The 25,145-nt window shown below is 49.6% G+C and overlaps 1 long non-coding RNA gene across 1 annotated transcript; it reads right to left on the bottom strand.

Annotated features, from left to right (window-relative positions):
- Positions 1 to 1,664: 1,664 nt before the first annotated feature.
- Positions 1,665 to 4,060, bottom strand: LOC144110096 (uncharacterized). Its single transcript, XR_013309701.1, has 3 exons — positions 3,819 to 4,060; positions 2,990 to 3,083; positions 1,665 to 1,729 (listed from the first exon to the last, which is right to left on the bottom strand). It is a non-coding gene; the product is annotated as an uncharacterized LOC144110096 (long non-coding RNA).
- Between the last annotated feature and the right edge of the window lie 21,085 nt (positions 4,061 to 25,145).

Here is a 25,145-nt window from a genome sequence, read left to right as displayed (position 1 = left end):
TTGAAGGATCTATATCGCTCAGAGCAACAACCGGATGTCTGGCCGACATAAGGGTGTACCACCTGCTCACGAGGTTAAAAAACCACGCTGTAGCCTCTGCTTCGGGGGGCAAAATTTTTTGTTGGATTAAATATCGGATAGCAGCAGGAGCCTCACGGAACAATTGCACAGCAATGTTCACTTTCATGGTAGTGAAATGTCCACTGCTGATGTGGATTTCCGACAGCCTATTTGCAATCTTCAGCTCACTTTGACAGTCGTACTTCAACACTGCTTCAACATGCTCCACCTTGACAGTGCCAGAAGGGAGACTTTGTTCCTTAACAGTTTCTTCACCCAGAGTGAATTCTCCCACTCGGAGTAGTTGGGCACGGATGTTCTTCAAGACGTGGGCGGGGTCAGCCATAAAGAATAGTTGCCTGCCACGGAGGTGCGGGTGCGGAATACAGCAGACAGTCTGCGAGTTTCTGTGGTTGGACAAGCCAAGCAGGCGCCAAACTGCACGGTTGGCAGCTCCCATGTCACTTGTGACAACAAGCACTCTAAGCGAGATTTGAAAACAAAGCTCAATCAAGTGGAACACAATGTCCTTCAAAATAGAGCCATCTATCGACCTTCCAGTGAAGTGATAGGCGATAACCTGTTTCCATCTCGTGTTCACGCCACCAACCATGAACACAAGAGCATGGTTGGCAACATCTGTAGCGGACTCCGGCAATGTAGTGCTCCCAAAAAAGCAATCAAGCGAGCGATCGTGGTCAAATCCTTGGGAGATTTCCATCTCATCCATGAAGAGCACACAGTCTTTTTCTATGTCTTGCATTGTGGCTACTTTGGATTTCAGGACATTAAAAACTTCATGAAGAACTCCAGGCAAAAATTTAATATTTTGAAGCCTTCGTATTAATGTCCTATTGCATGGCAGTGGATATGATAATGATCTTAATAATTCATAGCCTGCTGTTCCACATGCGTGCTTTATTTGAAGGGCCTCTCGAATAGTCTTCTCAGACCACTTAAGGCCCTTCGTAGTTTTCACCGTCAAAGCCCTTCTCTGGTCGTGTTTGAGGAACGGTAATTGTTCCAAGGTTATCATTTTTTGTTGTGGCGACTGTGACTTCTTTACAAGACTGCGCAGTTTTCTCTTTGTTTGCTCGTGAAGCCTCTGTAGGTTTCTGTACTTTTGGGCCAAGTCCTTATTTCTCTTTCTCAGCTCAGCATTGTCTTTGAAGAGACAAGTCAGTTGAAGCCGTACTTGAACCAAGTGTGAATGCAGCTTGAGGTATTTCTTTACTTGATCGCTCATTACTATGCTGTGACCTTTCAGCGCTTAAGGATTCGGCCTCCATGGGTGAAGCTGCGGGCAGAAGAAGTCGACTTGCATCAGTGGAATCTTCCCCACTGGCTTTATCTGTTCTCAGAAAGGAATGGGCAACGCTGTCTGCATAGATAACAGTGTCGACAGCTTTGGGCGGCAGCAAGGTGGTTGTTAAAGGTAGATCATACCCTGGTACCTGAGCACATTGTAGTGGACTGACAGTGTCCTGGGAACTCATGCTGTCACTCACAGCCGAGTCTTGTGTTTGTTCGGCTGTTGATGCGAAGACAGGCTCTAGAGCAGCACTACCACATGGTTCATTTCCGGTGGGGTCAAGTACTGGGCTTTGCGTTGGCGTGGCCGGACGAAAGCAAGACCGCTTCTTCGGAGGCTTCCGGTGTTTCGGGATGGCTGAAATAAAAAATTCAGTCAATAGGGTAGCACTACACTCAAGAACTGCAGAAATTCTGCATTTACAGAAGAGCAACCTAGTACCTGCATAAAACTTCCAAATAAACTTCAGGAGTAGTAATATCAGTTGGGTTTTAAGATCCCAAAGCTGTACTGGGGGGCTTTAGATTTCTTACCGCCAGTGCATATTTAACAGCGTCGGAAAGCATGCTACAACTGGCAATGATTCAGTCGTGCAAAATTGTGCTCAACAGCAGGTTGTGTTAGCAGCTGAGGTACCATTGATGCAACTAGAATTACTAATCGTCCTGAATTTTGCCATTTTAGCTTCTGTGCCAGGTGACATAGAACAAATGAGACAGCACAGTATGCAGTCTGCTTTAGGATATTTGTTTGATTCTAGACGCCCCCTTTCTCGCAGGCGTCGGGTGAATTATAAAGAAAAAACGATGCTATACAAAGTATAAACACACTATAGGTGGCCTTGTGCTCTTTGAATACAAGGCTATATCTGTGTGTTACGTTTTGGATCTTAGTATCATATATATGAGTGCATTCAATGTGTAGAGAAGATAAACAGTAGTCCCTTAGGGAAGCAGTGGGTGTTCAAGAAAAGCAAATATAGTAGGGGTAGGCAGAGAGTTAGGTGGCAAAAGTTTTGTTTAGTGCCATACTTTATACCTTTATGGCTTACACGGAAGATTTCAATTGTCATTCATTCATTTTTTTTTCAATCTACAGTGAAAAATGAGCCAGAGGTAATGCAGAAGCCGTTAAAACACGGCTTAAGGTGATTTTATGTTTGAAGGTGCTGTTCGAATGCATGATCCTACAATAACGTGCAATATACATATTTTTTTAAGCCCGCGATTTAGTTTTACAAGAAATGAATTGCATGGATCCCAACAAATTTCTAGCTAGGGATCTAGATGCTGATGCAAACATGCGCTGTAGGAATGCTTGGATATAAAAGCCATATCAATAGACCAAGAAGTTTGTGTGGATAATGTGGCCACAGATGGCACAGGAACCGGTTAAAGGGAAGTCAGTAGGATAGGCTTCGTCCTGCTATGGACCTTGAAATGCTGATGGTGATGAACCTTTCTTTGCAGCCTTCTAAAAGCAGATGAGCGCACATTTTTGAGCTTGCACAAAGCAACCACAGCACTACCGTATACGTGTAGACAAATTTCTTTGCAAACATTTCATATGAATGAGGCAGAGTTGTATTTAAGAGATGGATCAAAATTAGAAGCTTACCTCGATAAGTAAAAAGTGTGGGAACCGCATCTGGCCTTAGCTTCTTTAAGCCATCCTGTCTGTTTTGCTCGAAACTTGTTTCTTCAAAATGTGCCTGAAATGAATGGCAGCAAGTACTTCATAAGCATCAAGAAGTATATTCATACCTGCACATAACTGTGACAAATGCTGCAAACCGGAACATGACTAGCGTTACAACTACAGAGCTGTTTCTACCTGCTGTAATGTTTTCACATGCAGTCTTTTACCAGGCTATAGTGTCAAGCTAAAAAAACTGGATAAGGGCTTCCTAAAGGCTTCATATGCATGCCAGTAACCGGGCATATACAAAATGTGTTCTTTTAGTCTGATCTTGGGTTTCCAATCTTTTTCTACCGAATAGCGTCGTACAGCAGAACGGTGCCTAGATAACCAGACCTGACTGAAAATAAGTTCCTCCGACCACAGCGCTCACGAAACAGCGAACGCGTACAATGTCAGAGAGATGTAGAAATTTATCTTCACTACCTCAGTCATGTTCTCTGACATGAGTCTTGGCGCATGTATTACAGCGCAAACAAGGAAGCGGGCGCCAATATATCGTGAGTGCACTCGCGTGAGAATTACAGTCAGCGAGGGCGAATGCGAACCGTTGCTTCTCGCCCTTGGTGCTCGAGACACGCCGCCAGCGCATCTAAAAACTAACGAGAAGATTGCACCCACGCCCACGCCGCGCACGCCGCGCACGCCGTTCGAGGCGTCCGTGGTTTAATTATCGTAAACGTGAAGCACAGTACACCAAACATGGAAAGCGAGCAGGTAACAAAAGAGAAAAAGGTACGGTACTCACAGAACATATGCGAGAAGCAGCAGTGGGTTCCCAGCAGTCTCGCTTTACTTGTGCCAGCCAACGTTTTCTTCGGTTGGAGTCAGCCGGGACACGAAACATCCGTGTGCCCTTCCTGCAGTGGTTCGAGCACTGCGGAACGCAACACCCGGGCATTGCTGCTGCGTAAGCTTCCTGGCGCACTTAGTGCAACAACCGACAACATATGACTGTCCCACTCAACGATGAACGGCGATGAAGACGCAACTGCTGCAGCAGCTAATGCGCGCCTATGCACGGCGGGGAACAAGATGGCGCGGCGTCTTCCCGTAACCATGACAACACACGCGCTGGCAACATGGGTCTTAGCGGGAGGCGGCATGTGCTGTGTCAAAGGAAGTCACCACCCTAAGCCGGGAGGGGGCGCGACATGTAGGCTCCCTATTCTCAAAGAGACGCGAGCGCCATCTCTAGAATTTTGACAGTACCACGTTAGATCTCTTGGTTTTCTCTTCGCCACCGCTGCGCCGATTGGCTGCGCTTGGTCACGTGGAGAGTCTGCTGCAACTGGTCTACGCTGGCTCGCTCCCCGCGTCGTCTGCGCCCGGCGAGGCTGGTTCACTCAGCGCACGTACACGTATTGCGAAGCTTGTGGGCGCTCCACGCCTGCGGTACGAGGGGCGGGATGCTCGGGCTTGAGCTTTTGGCTATAGATCTCGGAGGAAGCTTAGCCTTTTTTTTCCGCGGTTCCACGCGGCAAAATCAGAGAAACACGACGTACCGCTTGCCACTCGTAGTTTGGGTTCCTCGCGTGTGCAATAGGCGGTAGCGCAAAGAAGACTAAACTTTGCTCTATTGATTAGATCACTAAAAGTTGAGTGTCTATAAATAAAACCTGGGGAAAGCTTAAAAAGGCACTAAATGCATTTTTTTTTTCTTGCGGCATACGAAATTTTCAACTTTTTTCTTCAGCCACTTTCCATATTTTGATAAGTTGAGAAGAAAATGTGATCGTCGTGGTTGTTGAGGCATTTTCTATAAGTTAAGAGATCGATACTGGGAGCACGGTAGCTTTACTTCTGGAATGCGTATCAAATACGCATGTGATAAGCTGTTTGCCAACGCGTCTTCAAAGTGCCCGGCTAATGTTATGTTTATGAATACTACTAAGCCTCTTGTTTTATTTATACAAAAGAGACGAAGGCACAACTAACGTTTGTATTCATTATCAATACGTTTCTGTAGGCACGCGAGTCACCGTCTGCTGACGCTCCTCAAGCTGGAAGTAGCAGACGACGCGCCCATGCCAAAAGCGACCGCAGCGCCACCGCCAGGGCGGCAACCATTTTCGGTTCCTAGTTTTCCAAGTGCCCTTATCTAAAAACGTTGAGCAGCGTTTTTAGATAACGTTGGATAAAACAAGGAAAACTAACGCCGCACTCACAAAAGCCTAGCGATGGCGCTCGCGTATCTTTGAGATGAAAGCGGCAACGAAAGTGGGGCCGATGCCCGTGGGCAAGTTATAAGCAAGTTTTCCAACTGTCCTTATCTAAAAACGTTGCTCTATGCAGAAAAGTGCAAAAATACATTAAGGTATTTTCTATAACACTCCCTTTATAAAATAAAAAGAGTGCACTAGAGGGCACTTCTCTTTACTCCGATATAGGCGCATTCGTGGTTAGGGCGTAGGAAGTGGCCCGTATTCCGAGTTTGTGTCATAATAAAAAGCGTCATAATCTACCGCAGCGGCTACACCTGATTGGTCGAAGCGCCGGAAGTGGATGCAGCGAAAAGGGTCGACGATGGTGACGTCAGGCACATAGCGTACGCTCCTCTAGCAGCAGTTGCCCAAGGACAGCCAATATGGGGGCGAGCTTTGAAGGGGAGCCTGTCGCTTTTGAAGTGAACTCGTCGGTGTTATTGCGCTTCGTCTTATATTACCCATAACAAATTGGATGGATGGTAAATTTGGGCCGTTTTTATTTCGCTCCGCGATTCTGTAGCTGCTAGGTCTAGCGGGCACCGGTTTGTTGTATAAATTGTTCTCTTCATTCAAACGGGATGGCGCCACTATCACCGGAGTTATAGCGTGTGCGTACGTTGAAGGATGTAACATAAAGCATGATGACCAGCAAAAGACTTGCGTTTACTGCACGCAAACGCGCATTTCCTATTCTGCAGCTCTCTCTTAGCTGTTGAAGCATCCTGAATCATGATCGTGTGTAATGGCTGCCACCGTGAAACCGCTCATGAGCACGGATGGTCAGTAGCCAGCGGCGCGCTGCTACACCGACGCGTTTGACATGCCAGAGGCGGTTTTTCGGCGCCCTTTACGGTTCTCAATAGCCGCGGTGGTGTGGTCCTGCATTGAGCTCGCGAGTCAGCTTGCCGGTGAGTTTCCAGGCGTCAGTGTGGGCATGGCTGCGCTTCGTACAATGGAGAACTTATGAACACTTCGTTTGTGAAATCTCTCAACGCATCTATACAGAGAAACACAGCACGACAATTTTTTGGCTCATACCTTTAATTTATTGGCGGCAGATAAATTAAAACCCTATCAGCCGCATCCCGCGGTTCTTGCAGTGCCTGCATGAAGGGAATGACAAAAATAAATTACTGTCTGCGCAACCGTCCGATAACAGCGCCAACTTATTATCAGAGACGTTGCAGACCGCAATTCGTCACGGCGTCTTGGTTCAGCACGGCACGGAGCGCGTATTGTGCAGCGAGTGAGTCGACACAAATTTTCCTCTCCGTTCGCTTTTATCCTCACGACAAATGTAAAACGCAGTGTTATGCGAACAAGCTATCTGCCTTTTATTTACTATCGGCGATCGACGGCTGTAGCGGGCGCATTCTGTCACTAAAAAGCCATGCGTATTTCGTACAATATTTTCTTCTTTAAATACAACTCTGCCGTTTATAGTACAGAAAAGAGTATCTTAACTATAGTTTCTGTTTATTGGAGTAAAAGGGGCAAATAAATCAGCCTTGATATTACACCTTTACAGTCGAATCCCATCTGCAACAAAATTTGTGGGTGAATATTCCTTCTCTCGCATTGGTCTCGTTCCATTTGCCGGTAAAGTTTAATAGCGTTGATGGACGCTTCGCTGCGGCAACCGCAACGCAGTGACATCCTGCCGTCGCTCACAGTCGCAACCGAACTGACATCCGCTTCTGGAGTTTTGACCGATCATGTGCGGCAGATCATGATGCTTTTTATTATGACACAAACTCGGAATGCGGACCCTTGTATGCGACGACGTCGAGCTTATCCCCGTCGGTGACGTCCTGCAACATTGCGTCGAGCGTTGTCATCATGGCCTCCCTGCTGAGTACGAGGGGAAAGGGTTTCACAGGGTTGCCTCCTTAACTGTAATTTGTAGTTGAAGGCAAAGTAGGGCAAGATCGCGTCCGATGGTCTGTGCTCGATGTAAACGCAGATGGAGTGTACTTACATGCAGTTTTTCCATTTTACCCCCGTCAGGGTGCCATTGCGATGTCTGCGGCAAGTGAGAGGTACAGCCATCTAGTGCAGATTTATAGAGTCAGCGTAAGTTATCTCAATATAGTGGATTGTAAACAGAGCTGCTTGTTACTACTGGTAAGCAGCGATAGCTATATACATATGAAATACGTTTACGCCTAGCTGCCAATTGCCATGAAATATGACCGATGTCAATTCTTGATTTGAGAACACATCAACGCGCTGCCTAACAATGCATTGCCTATTCATCACATTCCATGACATCACCTTTCATCACCGCAACTCCCGCCTATTCCTCCCTACCCCTCACAAGTCCCTCTCTAAGCTCCAACAGAGCACGTGGCGCCATTTACAGGCGCCCACACTTTCCTCTCTCCTGCCCGCCTTGCCCTTATTAATAATAATAATAATAATAATAATAATAATAATAATAATAATAATAATAATAATAATAATAATAATAATAATAATAATAATAATTGGTTTTGGGGGAAAGTAAATGGCGGAGTATCTGTCTCATATATCGTTGGACACCTGAACCGCGCCGTAAGGGAGGGGATAAAGGAGGGAGTGAAAGAACAAAGGAAGAAGAGGTGCCGTAGTGGAGGGCTCCGGAATAATTTCGACCACCTGGGGATCTTTAACGTGCACGGACATCGCACAGCACACGGGCGCCTTGGCGTTTTTCCTCCATAAAAACGCAGCCGCCGCGGTCGGGTTCGAACCCGGGAAATCCGGATCAGTAGTCGGGCGCCCTAACCACTGAGCCACCGCGGCGGGGCTGCCCTTATTCACCCCGGTGCCTTCTCACCGGAAGGCACGCTCTGCAGCTACCCCCGAGCAGACTATGCTCGCATTCTTTATTCATGTCCGGCACTTTCGGTCCCCGCCTCTTGGCACTTTAACAGTCCGCAGCTATGGCAGGCTGTTTTGGAAGTCGCCGCCAGGCATGACATGGAGGCCACGACCGGCAGCAGGAAGGAGGCACGGAGCGGCAGTAATATAGTTTTCTATTCTTTTATGGCCTTCGCTAACTAAAGTTTTTCACCACCACCTATTAAAGCAAAAGCGCTAAGGGTCCCGTTCGGAGGAAAACCCCGCATCGGCGCGACTGGGAAATCCAAATTCATGGAATGGGCGTAGTGACGTGGAAAAGCAGGTTCGCTGCAAAGAAAAAATCTGCTGCGGCTTAGCTCAGCTATCCTCAGTTATGCAAGCGAAAGCAAGGATGACACGTTAAGTCCCCTCTTAAGGTTTTCGTGGCCGAAACACAGTCTGACAGATAGACGGACCACGTGGGTCATGTGCATTCCGCAATGCGAGAACTCACTTCCAGCGGCTCACCAGTCTCCGCCTCGGCAGCTAACAAGGCTCGTCGCTGTCTTCATTCCGCATCTTTCGCTCGCCGTCGAGCCAGGCGACGCTCACGCTCTTCGCTACCTTCGGCTGGCTGTTTAGGGGCGTTTACGCTCCCTATCGATTACTAAATCCCTCGCACGGTTGGCAATGTCCACCGGGTGATCAAACTCGGCCCGACGTCTGCGAGTACGCACTCTCGAGGACGTCGGCTCCGGCTGACTTGCTTCTTCCATAGCGACACACTGGATAGGCAGCGCGCAGCCCCTGCGACGACGGCCGAGCGCGCGACTGCAGCTGCTGCGAGTCACATGGTGCGTCACGTAATTACTTACGCCTCTGCGCTCCTCCTGTTCAAGGTAATTTGTGCTGACAAGCCCACTTAGAGCAGATATGGGCATACCCACCCTCCATGATATGATTCCGCCCCCAATTATCGATGCAAGACGCAATATTACAACTAGAGCACCAGGTGCTTGACGGCAAGACGAGAGGCACCAGAGCAATTCTCGGCCTCGACCTTGAAAGCGCGTTCGACAGAATCGCGCACTCGGCGATCTTACACCAGATATCGCGACAAAACCTAGGTGTACGCTCGTACAACTACGTTAAAGATTTTTTGACAGACAGCCGAGCTTTTTTAGTGGCAGGGGATATCCAGCTAGAAGAGCAAACGCTGGGAAGCACCGGCACCCCGCAGGGCTCCGTCATCTCGCCCATGCCCTTCAACCTCGTCATCATCGGGCTAGCAGAAAAGCTACAAGAACTCGAAGGCGTCCGGCACACCATATGCGCAGACGACATAACACTCTGGGTGCACGAAGGCAGTGACGGTCACATCGAAACGGCACTGCAACTAGCAATCGAGACAATAGAGGAATACCTTGTGGGTACGGGATTACGATGTTCGCCTACAAAGTCGGAGCTCCTACTCTACCGCCCTACGCAGAGGGGCAGACCACCCGGGTGTGGTCGGAATGCGGCAACGACCAGACGAGAATACGAAGAGATCAGACTACGCACGAGCAACGGAGCAACCATCCCGATAGTGAACAGAATTAGGGTCCTTGGCATGATAATCGAAGCTAATGGCGTTAACGGCGAAACGATCACTAAATTACAGCACAAGACGGCTAACGCCATGCGAATCCTCCACAGGGTCACCAGCAAAAGAAACGGAATGAGCGAGGCGAGTCTCACACGACTCATACACTCTTTCGTCATGAGCCATATTGCGTACGTCGCGGCATTCCACAACTGGCACAAGGGAGAAGAAGCCAAGATCAACGTCCTCATCAGCAGGGTGTACAAGATAGCACTGGGTCTACCCGAGTCCACCAGCACGCCACGCTTGCTCCAGCTCCGGCTTCACAACACGCCGAGGCGCAGCGCACAAATCGCCGAGGCGCAGCGCACTTCACAACTAGAAAGATTAGCGGGCACGAGAGCCGGACGCCAGATCATGGAAAGTGTCGGCATCCGTTACCATGCACAACAAGGCCATAAAGTGGCTGTTCCGGGCGCGATCAGACAAACCCTAAGAGCCGACCCTATTCCACGGAACGTCCACCCAGAACACAACTGGGGAAGAAAAGTGGCCAAAGCTAGAGCTCTCCTACACAGCCACGGAGACGAAACGGGGACAAGGTACGTTTACGCCGCAGAATACGCAGAACGCTCGCGATTCGCGGTTGCGGTCGTCGATTCGAGTGGCGAAACGCGCGTAACGGCAAGTGTAGCGTGCGAGCGCGCAGAAGAAGCGGAGGAAGCGGCGGTGGCCCTCGCCCTCACGGATCCGACGTGCACCACAGTTTTCTGCGACTCGCGACAAACGGTCAAAAACTTCGCCAAAGGTTGGATCTCACAGACAGCGGCCCGTATCCTGAGCAATCGAAAAGTCCAGTGGGAGGAAACTTTTCAAACCAGAATCCAGTGGTTCCCGGCGCACATGGGAGAAGTATCGAACACATATCGCAACCGAAACGAGACGGCACACGGCAAGGCGCGAGCTCGCGAACCGCGCCGGCGACCGTCGTCCATGGGCAGCACCAAAGACTGTTTGACCAGCTACAACGAAATTACCAAGTCCCTCTGCCTGGCCCACCGAACCTACCTTCCGCCCAACGACAAACTGGACAGGGTGCGCGCGGTGGCCCTCAGACAACTGCAGACGCTCACGTACCCCAACCCGGCACAATACCACAGACTTTACCCCGGAACATACCCGACGAATATATGCAAGGTCTGCCACACTGCTATAGCAAACTTTACCCAATATGCTTTGGGACTGTAGCAAAAAAACCCTGACGGTGCTAACTCCGGAACCCTGCCGCCGTGGTGGGCCGCTGCCTTGCGCAGCCCCAGTCTCGGTGACCAACTCTGGACCGTCCAGCAGGCCCGCGAGGCGACGGCGAGGCAACACCTCGACGTCCCCACGTGGGAGACCTAAGGCCCCGTCGGCGAAAGCTCTGCAGGACTTTTGAATAAAGTTCTTACCAACCAACAGCGAAATGAGCGCCGCTCGGCAAGCAATGCTTTTGCTTTAAAAGGTTGTCCAGTGGAAGTGAACAGGAGTCCATTCGGCCGGGAGCCGTGCAGTCTACTTCACAAAGGAGCATGTTCTTTCAGGAGGATAAACACAGGATTTGTACAAGCATGTCGCACAGCAGTGTGCGCAAAGGACATTGATCCCAAGTTTCGGAACAGTTCATAAAAATAGAGATATTTATGAAGACAGCCTGGCTGGTAAGGCATAGCTACATACGCTTATTGAAAACACAAGGGAAGACCAGCAATCAATGTATACACATGGAAGCCCTTAATATATGTGGCCGAGAGAATCAGCAACAAAACCAACCGGTGGCGGACATCTACAGGAGCTTATAAACCGCGTTGAACAATCGCCGTATAAGACAACCAGATTCCCTTCACCGCTAATGAAGCCGGTGCTTACTTGATTGGTACCGCTAGTCAATGCATTCAGCGCACAAAATATTAGTGGTTCAGTAGGAGGCTTCTGCTCAACAAATTCAACGCAAAAGTGGAACCATTGCTTGCTTTCAACTCTGATTGTGTACTGGCGGCGTTGCATGGAAGTTTTAATCAATGTCAAATTAGAACCTGAAATTTAGGCGAAGCGGAGATTTTATTTTTACTCTTCATTGTGCTTTACCCTGTTGACGACGAACAGCAAAAAAAAAACAGCCGTCTGCTGTACAATGAAAATTGGCCTTTGAAAAATAGGCTATTTGTGGAAAGAAAACGGTGCAGTAATTCTCTACTATCGGTGGACACCCCAACCGCACCGTAAGGGAAATGTGGAAAGTGGTAATGAAAGAAGAAACAGAGAGTTGCCGTAGTGGATTGCTCCAGAAAAATTTAGACCACCTGTGGATCCTTAACGTGCACCGACATAGCACTGCACACGAGCGCCTTTCGAGTTTTGGCTCCATCGAAACGCTGCCTCAGCCGACTGGATTGATCCCGGGTACACCGGCGCAGCAGTCCAGTGCCCTTATCACTGAGGGGCCGAAGCTTCGTGGACTTCATGAACTGCAAAATTCTTGCGCCACCCTCGCCTCATGTTCACTTTATCAACTATTGTGTCTGCCCCTAATATCCTCACCTTAACTTTAAGTTCTTTAGACATCTGGATTGCTGCTTAATACCATTTCAGTTAAGGAGCAAAAGGCTAATAGCGAAAATCCTCAACCACTAGGTGATTGGTTTGGTTTTTTTTGGGGGGGAAGGGAAATGGCGCATTATCTGTCTCACATATCTTTGGACACCTGAACCGCGCCGTAAGGGAAGGGATAAAGGAGGGAGTGAAAGAAGAAAGGAAGAATAGGTGCCGTAGTGGAGGGCTCCGGAGTAATTTCGACCACCTGGGGATCTTTAACGTGCACTGACATCGCACAGCACACGGGCGCCTTAGCGTTTTTCCTCCATAAAAACGCAGCCGCCGCGGTCGGGTTCGAACCCGGGAACTCCGGATCAGTAGTCGAGCGCCCTAACCACTGAGCCACCGCGGCGGGGCCAACCACTAGGTGAGTGAAATTATGTTGAGCTTATCATGCGAAGGTTCCATTCATTCATTGAAACCAGTATTGTTGCAGATCGGTGAACCTGAACATCAACAATGGATGTAGCGAAGCTAGGTGGTTCACCACGAATGAAAATTTCTTTCGTACGCGCATGGTGCGCCCGCTCAGGAAGCCATGAACGTATCGCAAAAGGCGCCCGCTCACACCGGCTTCCTCAAGCACCGCGAGAATTGGTGCGCGGTGAACGTTGTCAAAAGCGCCCGAGACGTGCTGCTACTGGACGTCTCGGGTGTGAGCGGGCGCCTTTTGCGATACGTTCATGGCTTCCTGAGCGGGCGCACCATGCGCGTACGAGTAGGGGGTAAGCTCTCCAAGCCTCGCCCGGTCGACATGGGCGTGCCGCAGAGCTCTGTCCTATCACCATTTCTGTTTAATGTGTCCATGTCGGTGGTGCCGGCCTCCCTCCCCACGAGCGGGCGACACCATGTGTACATGTCCATATATGCAGACGACATAGCTCTGTGGTGCCGGGGACCACCGGGCGAGGCGTTCCGCGTGCGGGGGTGCCTTCAGGGAGCCCTGACCGCAATCGATGCCAGCTTGCGCGGCCTTGGTCTGTCTCTGAGTGCGGACAAATCGGTGGCCATGGCCTGCGTTTCGCGCTCGCGCGCGCACCTTGCGCCACTGTCACTGGACGGGACTCCGATTCCTTGGCGTAAATCGGTGCGGTACCTTGGCCTGGACATCGACTGGCGCCTTTCCTTCCGCCCCGCGGCGACCAAGGCCTGTCTGCAGATGAAGAGGATCACCGCCGCCGTGCACAAGCTCACCGCTCGAGGCCAGGGCATCTCCCAGCAAGCCGCGCTGCGTCTATACAATGCCGCAGCTTTGGGGGCGGTGCTCTATGCGCTGCCGCTCGTCACGGTGCGCAAGCCGTGCTGGAAGAAACTCGAGCTTCAGCACCGCAAGTCCCTGTGCGTGTGCCTAGGCCTGCCCAAAAACTCGCAGTGCGCCGCAACGCTGGCCGAGGCAGGAGCGTGGCCCCTTGAGCTCCAAGCAGCGCGCAGGGCACTGAATCACATCGACCGGCTTCACCGAGCACCGGACGGCGGCTCGCTGCTGCAGCGTATGCGCTCGCACCCGCGCTCACGAATGGGCGCAGCGCTGCTTGAGTATGAGCAATTGACCCAAGGCCCACCCCCCTACGGCTCCTGCGCGCCCTGGCCTGCTGCCTCGGAGGTACAGCGAGAGATCGTCGGCATCGGGGGAAAGCGGAGCACACCCCTCTGCGCTGTGCAGCAGCTGGCCAGAGCCGTCATACACGAGGAGCTCCAGGACCATCTCCTCGTGTACACCGACGGCTCAGTGGCCCGCGACAGCTGCTCCCTTGCTGCGGCGGCCACCATCCCCGCCCTGCGACTGCACAGCCAGCAACACGCAGCCTTCCTGGGCTCCTCCACCACGGCGGAGTTGATGGGGATCCGGCTCGGGCTGGACCTGCTGCTCACCCTCGGCCCTCCGCCGCCCAGGAGTGCTCTGCTGTGCGACTCCCGCGCCGCCCTCAGCCGCCTGCAATCTAATGGCCGCGGTACCCCACTAGTGCGGGAAATTCGCTCGCGCATCGAGCGCCTCGCGCAGAGAGGTTGTGCCGTGCGTGCACAGTGGGTGCCCGGTCACTGCGGCATCGCCGGCAACGAAGAAGCTGACGACCTCGCGACTGCTGCGCACCAACTACCTGCCAGCGATCTGCCCCTTGCGCTGGAGGACGTGCGTGCGGCCATTCACGACCATATCCGAAAGCAGCACCCCGACCCACGCATCGCGGGAGGTGAGCGCATCGACAGTGTCACCGGCTGTCGCGCACTTACACAGTCACAACGTGCAATGATCCTCCGCGCGCGCATTGGCTGCGTGTGGCCCGGGGAACGACGGGTGCGTCACGGAATCGCGACGAGTGATGTGTGTGACGGATGTGGTGCAGTGGAAACACTAGAACATCTGCTCCTTCGCTGCTCCGCGTTCGCCGATGCTCGTCGCGATATGCTCGCGGCCTATAGGGCGCAGGGCATACTACCAGACTCAATCAAGACGCTATTGTGGCCGCAGGGCAGTGCGCGCACTCGTGAGCGAACTTTGGTGAGCCTCTGTGCATTCCTCGAACACACGGGCTTGACGTCCCGTCTGTTCTCAGTCAGGTAGTTACACGCAGTGACCGAACGCTCCGCGAGTTCTACCTTGAACGATTAATAACTGGACGCCCCACTCCAGTTGTAACCTACACAGTGCTGTGTGCGCGTGTGTGATTTAATTCCTCTAAAATGAACTAATCACGCGCACAACCTGGACACATTTCTTATTGTGTAAATAGTTTGTACATATTACTTCTCCCCCTGTCCTCTATTCCTGTCCCCTCACCTCTTTCATTTCATTTCTCCATTCTGCCTGCTGTCCTTTATTTCCGCTGCCCCAACTCAGGTGCTTCAGTATCGATGGCAGATGCCGGGGCTAGCAAAAATCTTTTCCTTCCTTTTTACTATTATTTTTAATAAAACCACTACCACCACCTTTAATGGAAACTTTTTCTGGCGAGCACAAGACGGGAGATGCCATCTGCCCCTGGGTGGCTTGTGTCCATCCAACAAAAATAGCTCGAAACTTAATTTCTTTAAGCGCATGAAGCGGTAGCCCTTGCCTACAATCAAACGCTTCCTCACCCCCTAACTCACCGTGTTCCCTCGGGCTCTACACCTGAGGAGGCAGAGGAGACCGCCATCGCCCTAGACCTTGCAAATTCGGACGCCCAATACATATTCAGCGACTCCAAAACGGCTCTGTCCAACTTTGCCAGGGGCAGGATTCACGCCCCTGCCTGGCAATTGTTGAACACCCCTACCCAAAATTTACCGCGCAGGGTAGAGCTTCAGTGGGTGCCGGCTCACTCTGGGAACCCTGGAAACGAGGCTGCCGATAAATTGGCCCGAGGTCTGATTTGCCGGGCTCAGGACAGTCTCGATCCAGGATTCTCGAGGGAGCGGGCGCACACCTTTGCGGAGTTCACGCAAACAGCCCGTTTTGACCGTCGGACTTACCCTCTTCCCCACCCCTCTCTTACGCACTCCCAACAGATCCTCTTCAGACGCCTCCAGACCCGCTCTCTGTCATCCCGTCAGCTTTTATCCCACTATTGCGGCACATCCACTGCATGCTCCCTATGCGGTGACCCCCACACCACACTCTCCCATATCCTTTTCGGCTGCCCTGCTGACCCTCCCCGCGGGGACAGCACGCCATCTCGAGCTGGGAGGACTGGGAGGTCCTGCTTATGTCTCCAGACCCGACATCGCAGCTTGCTGCGGTGATTCGGCCTGCCGACGTCATGTCCCGGCATGACCTACTTGATGCAGTGCGGGACCGCGCAGTGGCCCAGGGACCCAGCTGGGTCTAAAACGCACTTGCTGAATAAAGCTTTTCTGTCTGTCTGTCTACTAAGCTTGGCATATTCACTGGTTTAGTGACTGTATTCAGCTGTTTGGAGTGTTACTCAGCAGAGGCTCGCAGTAGGCGATTCTGGAAATTACACTGAAGACAATGCACCTCTTTCACTCTTCATGCTTTAGAAATCAAACTGATCACGATTGGAATTCGATGAGAAAAACTGCGCTTTTATTGGCGGATTTTTAGCCGAGCAAAAGCACTGAAAAAAGGGCATACAAATGAAATAAAGATGCACACGGCACACGAAATGAAATTTCGCGTTTATGTATGGGCAAATGTTCAAATTATTTACCATGTGAGTCAAATTATTTTTAACCGGGTTCTGGTTCTACTCAATTGAAGGCTTAAACCATGCCGAATCGCAAAAGAATTCCGACTACCACGAGGTTGCGAACATCGTTCCGTTCGTAACAATGCTCTGGGTTTTGGCGCTGGGAGTCATCATCATCACTTTTTTTGTTCAAATTTTCACTGCAACGCCTCCTGTGCATTAAGGGTCGCGAAATTAGCGCTGAACGCTGAGAATACTCTACCGATAATAAAACAGTTCACGATGGATTTCCTATACCACAGACAGCGGGATAACCTGAACAAAAGAATTTGTCGATGATATGTTATCAGTTCAAGCACGTGCCTATGACGTAGGACCGTCTCGGCACATGCTATAAAAGCAGAGGCGTCGTGGAATAAAACACATTCGTTCCTGCCCTCGCTCGTGCGTCGTGTCTTCTCTCGGCCACGACAGAACAACTGGCGACGAGGATGGGATGATGCCACGATTCTGAAGCAAGCACCGGGCAGCGCTGCAGCGGAACGGACGGCCGGCCCACGATAAGAAGGCAAGCGTTTCAAAATGGCACTCCCTGTAGCTTCGCAACGTTTCGGAAGCATGCCAGAGTTTAATCCAAGAAGCGACGATATCAAGTCGTATTTCGAGAGGTTTGAGAATTTTGTGGCCCTTAACGACGTTCCGGAAACAAAGAAGTTGAGCTTGTTCTTGAACGTAGTAGGCAGTACAGTGTACGGGGAGCTCAAGAAAATTCTAGTCCCTGACAGTCCTACTGACAAGACCTTCGCAGACATAAAGAAGGTACTTGAACAACACTTCAGTTCCGAGTACTCAGTAATAGCCGAACGTTGCAAGTTCAACAAACGCACGCAGCAGGAAGGAGGATGCGTCAAGGAATTCATGACGGAACTTAAACATCTGGCGCGTAATTGTGAGTTCAAGGCGTTTCTGAATGATGCTTTGAGGGATCGCCTGGTGGCAGGATTGCGCGACCAAGAGACTCAGAGGATATTGTTCGCAACGGAAAACTTAACCTTTGAAAAAGCTTGCAAGATTGCGCTCGAAAAAGAACTTGCTGCGAAGCAAACAAAGGAGCTGCATTGCCAGGCAGAATGCTCGGCCGACGTAAATGTGGTTCGAGGAAGAGTGGAAACGAAAGCCAGGCTGTCAGGAAGAGGAAAAGAAAAGGTGAAAAATCGGACAGTTTGTTATCGCTGTGGAAAAGGGCACGATTCAGACAAGTGCTGGTATCGCAACGCGAAGTGCCGCGCATGTGCAAAGACGGGGCACCTACGAACGATGTGCCAACAGAGAAAAAGTCGTCCGGTGAGCTACGCTGAAGCGACGGACGAAGAATCTGATGATTCTCAGGCATTTCACGTCGTGCACGAATGATAAGAAGCGAGGCTATAAGGTTTCCGTGCAGATTGAAGGGAAGACCCTTCCTATGCTTTTGGATACGGGCGCAGCTGTCACGTTGATGCCTGAAAGAGTTTTCAAGCAATGGTTTTGAAAACCAAAGCAGTTTTGAAAACGTATACAGGTGAGCCTGTAAAGCAGCGAGGAAAGGCGACCATGACCGTTGAGCATAACGGCTGCAAGGCTGAACTTCCACTGCATATAGTAGAGGACCAGGGCAAGGCTATGCCTACACTTCTAGGCCGGGATTGGCTTGAAAAGTTGCAACTTGACTGGAAAACCGTCAGTGCTATCACCGAAAACACTGATGTCGATTCTCTGCGAAAGACATTTCCAGAAGTTTTCCGTACAACACCAGGAATAGTCCGCAATTTCGAAGCCAAAATAGCCATATACCAGAACTGTACGCCTGTGTTCTGCAAAGCTCGGTCTATGCCGTTCGCTACTAAAGAGGCAGTCAGCGAAGAACTTGGTAAGCTGGAAAGTCAAGGCATTTTAAGAAAGGTCGCCAGCAGCAAGTGGGTGACGCCCATCGTACCGGTTCCGAAGCGTGGAGGTGGAATCAGAATTTGTGGAGACTATGAAGTAACAATCAATGCAGTACTCAAGGCTGATTGTTACCCGCTCCCGCTTCCTGAGGATTTGTACTCAATGCTAGCCGGTGGTAAGGTGTTTTGTGTGCTGGACTTGTCCTCTGCGTACCAGCAAGTGCCTCTCAGTGAAGATTCCAAGCCACTGCTCACGATAAATACACATCAGGCGTTGTACGAATTCCAAAGGCTGCCATTTGGAATTGCGAGCGCACCAGCTTTATTTCAGGCCCTGATGGATAAAGTACTAGAAAGAATTCCTAACGTCGGGTGCTATATAGACGACGTCATCATCACCGGCAACAGTACAGAAGATTGCTACACAACTGCCACAAAAGTTCTGAAAAGACTTAGCGACCACTACATAACGCTCAAAGAGGAAAAATGCAAGTTTTTTCGTGATTCAGTTGTCTACCTAGGGCACAAGGTTTCGAAGGAGGGCATCTATCCCACCGCTGAAAAGATAAAAGCAGTACGAGACGCCCCGGAGCCCAGCAACATCACAGAACTCAGGGCCTACTTGGGTATTCTAAACTTTTATGGCAAGTTTTTGCCGAATTTGGCAACTGTGGTAGCTCCTCTTTACCAGCTTCTTCAAAAAAACCACAAGTGGAAATGGACGAAACAGTGCAAGAAGGCATTCGAAACAACTAAGGGAATGATTTTGAACAGTGAAGTGTTAGCCTTCTATGACTTCACAAAGCCACTTGGACTTAGTTGCGATTCTTCCGCTTACGGCTTGGGAGCTGTGATTTTTCATGAAATGCCAGACGGAACGGAACGGCCTATCGCATTCGCGTCTCGTACTTTAACGAGCAGCGAACGGAACTATGCTCAAGGGGAGAAAGAAGCGTTCGCGCTCATATTCGGCTTGCGACGGTTTCATCGTTATCTGTATGGGCGCAAGTTCAACCTATACACCGACCATCAGCCACTTATCGGACTTCTTGGGCATGATAAACCACTGCCATCTTTAGCAGCTGCACGGATGCAGAGATGGGCACTGACTCTAACAGCATATCAGTATGATCTCAAGTTCAGGAACGGCAAGAAAATGGAAGTCGCTGATGCACTGTCACGGCTACCGCTGCCGAAAGCCTCAGGCAACGACGAGCCGGAGTGTTTGGCTGTTTTTGACGCAACCCCGCTGACAGCTAAAGAAGTCGCTCGAGAAACGAAGCGAGACCCCTTCTAACACGCGTTTTAAGCTACGTTCTTTTGGGATGGCCAGAGCATTACTCTGAAGAGCTGCGACCGTTTTTCACACGGAAAGATGAACTGTCTGCTGAACAAGGATGCGTAACTTGGAGCAATCGAGTGATTGTGCCGAGAACCCTGCAGGAACATGTGCTCTCTCTGCAGCACGAAGGACATCCAGGGATGACTCGTATGAAGATGTTGGCACGGGCATACGTGTGGTGGCCTTTCCTCGACAAAGACATAGAAGAAACCGTTCGGAATTGCCAAGTTTGTCAAAGCACTCGGCCAGCAAAGTCAGCCGGGCCTCTGCAACCATGGAGGTATCCAACAAAAATTTGGGAAAGGATTCACGCTGACTACGCTGTAAAAGACGGCGTCAATCTGCTAGTAGTGGTCGACGCATATTCTAAATGGATTGAAGTGTTCGGCATGACATCGACAACTACCGCTAGAACATTGGAAAAACTGGACACTCTCTTCGCGGCCTACGGCTACCCCGAAGAAGTGGTTACCGACAACGGCCCGCAATTCACTTCGGATGAATTTGAACAGTTCATGAGGCACAGGGATATCAAACACACGAGGACACCTCCGTATCATGCAGCTTCAAATGGAGCCGCAGAGAGACTCGTAAGAACGACGAAGGAAGCGCTCTTAAAACAGGTTCTGCACGATAAAAATGAGAGTAAAGAGTACAGTACAAGACCGCCTGAATAAATTTCTTTTTTGTTATCGAAACACCCCACATTCGATGACTTTGCGGACGCCTGCTGAAGTTTTCCTCAAGCGTCTGCCCCGAATTACTTTGTCTCTTCTCAAACCAAGTTTTGCAGGGGACATGGCGGAGCGTCAGAGACTAGACACGGAACAACGTAACGACCGAAGAGGATGCGCTGAATCCTTCTCCGTGGGCGATGCAGTCTACGTGAAAACTACACGTGGTGAGCCTGTATCGTGGCTTGAAGGTACTGTTGAACAAGTTGTCAGCCCAGTCACGTACATGATTAGGGTTCAAGGCCGACTACAGTTCACTCACGTTGATCACCTGCGGACCAGAAAGACCAGCGTATGGACTGAAGCCACCAATCATACGACAGCACTAACCGGTCAGGAGAAAGATGGGGCGAATGGTCTAGGAGGTTCAGAAGATCCGCGATGGGTTTCCGAAGATTTGTCTTCTCAAGAGGTCTTTTCCAGGCCCCTGGATCGGACAATCGAAGTGCAGAGCCAACCTTCTCCAAGAAGAGATCCAACTCGGGGGACCTCTTCAGAGCCAAGGGTGTCCGCCGACCAACAGACTCCTCGGGCCCTGCTACCAAGACCACCACAGGACCCACAAGCAGTGGCAGGTGGAGGGCGTCCAGAGCGCGGCGAGACCAGATCTAACGGCACAGCACATGAGGAGCCTACCCCTCCAGGAAACCAGTCATCAGCAGTAGCATTGCGACGAAGCACCCGTGCGCGAAACCCTCCCGAGAGATACACTACAGAAGACTTCAGGAAGAAGAGATAGTAGTAATTAAAATGACTTTTGTTTCACTAAGAAGGGAAGAATGTGATATGTTATCAGTTCAAGCACGTGTCTATGACGTAGGACCGTCTCGGCACATGCTATAAAAGCAGAGGCGTCGTGGAATAAAACACATTCGTTCCTGCCCTCGCTCGTGCGTCGTGTCTTCTCTCGGCCACGACAGAACAGTCGATACAAGAGTAGCACAGCTTGCATCAGCAAACATACCATGATCATGCAAGGTATTCACTAAGGTAATCGTTGAAAAGTTTGAGGAATCTTAGACTTTCATTAACCAAAGGAGGTGGCTGATCTTCCTAATGGCGACTGGCTGTGGCCCATGTTCACACCTTGAACCAGGTGATAAAGATATACGCAGAGTATAAGCAACAGCGATATTGTCCTGCGTGTAGTAGGGGAAAACGTCTCACTTATTTGAATCCTCAGCAGTCCCATGGGCATTGCCTTTCCAGTGTTTAGGAGAAAAGTGTGCAAAGCTGCTGAAAAATACAACTATAGCGGCCTGATCGGTACAATATACATCCGTAAGGAAAGTGATAACTTCAAAGTAAAAAAGAACGTCAGTCCAGGGCGACATTGTCTATTCAGTACTATTCACCACGTGTTAAAATTATGTATTCAGGACCGTGGACTGAGGAGAGTTATCGGTAAAATCTGATCGGTGAAAGCCGGGCGATTCCCGATTGGCTGATCACACTGCCTTGATAAGTAGCTTAGGGGACTGATAGCAAAGCAAAGTCGAGTATCCAGACAGGAAAAGTATAAAGGTGGCCCTTCAAAATATTTCAAAGATGTACATAGTTTTTTTTTTTACTACTCCCGGAAGGACAGAGTATTTTACTTTTGCATGCGAAACATGAATGCATCTACTAAGGGCAGATAGCCGCTCATTATGACCACGCGATGGAAATAACCAGGAAAATAAAAAAAATTAATTTTGTGTCGTGTATATAGCAGCAACTCTCCGGTCAGGAATAGCTCATTTCCAGTAACCTTCACGACGAAAGCATTACACATTTTTATCTTTCCCGCACTTACATATGAAGCGGAAGCATTGCCTATATTTACAGAAAGCCTTTTAAATAGGTTACCCACAGCACAGCGGGCCATGTAAATAAACATGATAGGTGCACCGTTAAGACACAGGAAGAGTGGAATTGGGCAGATAACAAACTCGGATAAATGATGGCGTATTTGAAATCAAGAACAAACGTAATTGCAAGTATATGTGATGTGAAGGCAGATAACAGATGATCATAAGTGGTACCAATGGATGGTAGGAGGAAGCAAGCGAAACAGACGGCAGCAGGAAATCAGGTGGACAGATGAGAATAAGTAGTTTCCGGGGGTAAGGTGGCCGAACATGTCAAAGGACACGATTAGTTTGATGTATATGGGTGAAGCCGTTGTCCTTAACTAGGGATCAGTCAGGCTTATTTACATGAGTGTGATGATTAGTGAGATAATATAGAGCACGTGGCCTCAAATGGGACTCCAAGAGAAGCTTGTGCCATTGAGGAAAACTGCATAGGTTAGAAGGCCTGTTGGAATACATTCGGTGTCAAAACATGGCATAAAAAATTGCGACATTTTAAACAGACAACAGCGTCAAAATGACGTCGGCAACACTTCCATGCTGTTCTCAACAAATCCGTCTCCGGCGAACCACGACTAGCCATCTGCTTATGTGAACTGCGAAGTAACGAAATAATTCTGGAATATTTTACCGATTGGTCCGACACAACTATTAATTAAACCAAAGGGACATTAACGTAAGCTTGCGATTACTGTACGGAATAACGTTCACAGAAGGCACGCATAAAAATAATTATGAATTATAAATTGCCATGTCTCGGCAATATCCAATATACAGGTTGTCCCAAATACTTGGGCCAAGGTTTTAAAAATGAAAGGAACTTCGGACGCGAGTGGAACCGAGTACATAATGTTGGCACTAGCCTTGAGTTACTCAGGCTATTTGTTTATTTTCCCCTTAACTAGTTCATTTGCTTTCTTTAATTAATCATCTTTTTAGGTATTCGCTACATACCCCAAGTGTGATACGGAAAGTTTAAGAGAACCTTCAGAAACCTCTAAAAAAATTGTTTCCTACACGATATCTCTCACGTGGTCCTTTTTTCCGCGTTCCAAAGAAAGCCCGCCATTTTGAAAAATACCATGTGACAGGGAGCTTTGCTCAGTTACTGTGCTGCTCTCAAGCGTGCGATGGATGAACAAGGTCGGCTGCAGCGCGACCGTTGCCCGCGACAGGGCGTTATGCCCGATGTAGGTATCTGCGCATGCGGCTCTTAACGCATGACGCCGAAAATTAATGCTGCTGGCCGAGAGTTGCCGAAGCGACCAAGCGTCCAAGGGTGCGAAAAAGAAAGAAAACAGCGTTTTGATTCTGTCTGGATAACCGTCGCGACTTCTCGGTTCACCAACACGTGCCAACGATTGCCGGCGCAACTTGCTGGCTTCTGCTGACGTCATCCCACTGGGCCCAGTGGCTACTGCGTCGGCGCATGTGCGCATGTTCCGGCTCTCCGAATATGGCGCACTGTTGCGACGGGGAGTATAAAAGCTGAGCTCCTGGCCCTGGACGAACCATTGCTGAGGACGATTCAGGCATGAACGCATGGCCTGACGCTCATCATAGTTCTCGTATTACAGGTCTTGTATTTCTATAAACACACAGCTTGTGAATGGGTCGTCCAAAGCAATGGGTGATGATGAGGGATCCGGTACCCCGTCTAACACGAATGAAAATGGCGAATAGCTATTCGATAAGGCTCAAACTACTGTGAAAGAGGTTGGAAGTTTTCTTGTGAAGCTTAATGGCAAGTTGGAAGTCTTGGGAAATAGCCTGAACCATGAGCTTGGCACCTTGCGGAGATAGGTCGAATTTATGAATGAAAGTTATGAAGAATTTAAGGAAGAACTTGCCGAAACTCGTCAGGAGATACGTGAGCTTAAGGAAGAGCAGAAATATCGAAAGCACGAAAACAGCGAACTTTCCAAACAGCTGCAGCCTACACGAGCAGAGCTAACTGAACTTCAGTAGTACCGTAGTAGTAGTTGAAAGGCATCCCTTCTACTGACAGAGAGTCACTAACAGGCATTGTCTCCGCTCTTGTCTCGAAGGTTATAGCGGATATAACGATGAACGATATTGACATCGCGCATCGATTGCCAACAAAAGAGAGGAACAAGTCGAATATTATCGTCAAGTTCCGGTCAACTGATGCCCGTGATAAGGTGAACGAATCGGCAAAAAAACTCGCTTAATCACTTCGGACCGTTGTCATTTCTGGATCGTTATTCGTGCTCGTAAATGCCTTTGCCCAGACTATAAAGCGTTGCTAGCTAGGGCTACAGAGGCGAAGAAAATTCACCACTGGAAATGTGCATGGTTATCTCGTGACCGGATCTTGGCGCGAAAAGCAGACAACTCGACGTGATCCGAATTACTACAGAGGCCGACCTCGGCCTTAATGTCTAGTTATTTCAAATTGCTGACCATGCAAACAACTCACAAATTTTACACGTTAAATCAGCCACGCGCCATAAACATTGCAATGTAAGAAGCATAGCTAGAAATGTTGACGGCCTTTGTACGTTTCTAGCACAGCACAACTTCCTTTGCGATGCTACAGCTGTTACAGAAACCTGAAACAGAAACCTGTTACAGAAAGCCCGATGAAAGCTATAACTTCCCAATTTTGCATTTGTAACAATGGATGAGGTGCGGTAGGTTTGTGCATTAAAAAGACCCTTGTACACTGCGAATGTCCATTTCTTAACGCGTCCGTCACTAGTAGTTAGAAATTTCTATTTGTTGAACTTGAACGTGTCATGGCTGGTGTTATTTGTAGAGCCCCTCACACAGATCACAATATGTTTGGGAATGATCTCGAATCTGGTTTTATGCACGCAAC

This window comes from Amblyomma americanum, chromosome 11 (assembly GCF_052857255.1).
Source record: "Amblyomma americanum isolate KBUSLIRL-KWMA chromosome 11, ASM5285725v1, whole genome shotgun sequence".
Classification (NCBI taxonomy): Eukaryota; Metazoa; Arthropoda; class Arachnida; order Ixodida; family Ixodidae; genus Amblyomma; species Amblyomma americanum.
The sequence above is the reverse complement of the archived record's forward strand: the minus strand, read 5'-3'. Positions and strand labels throughout refer to the sequence as shown.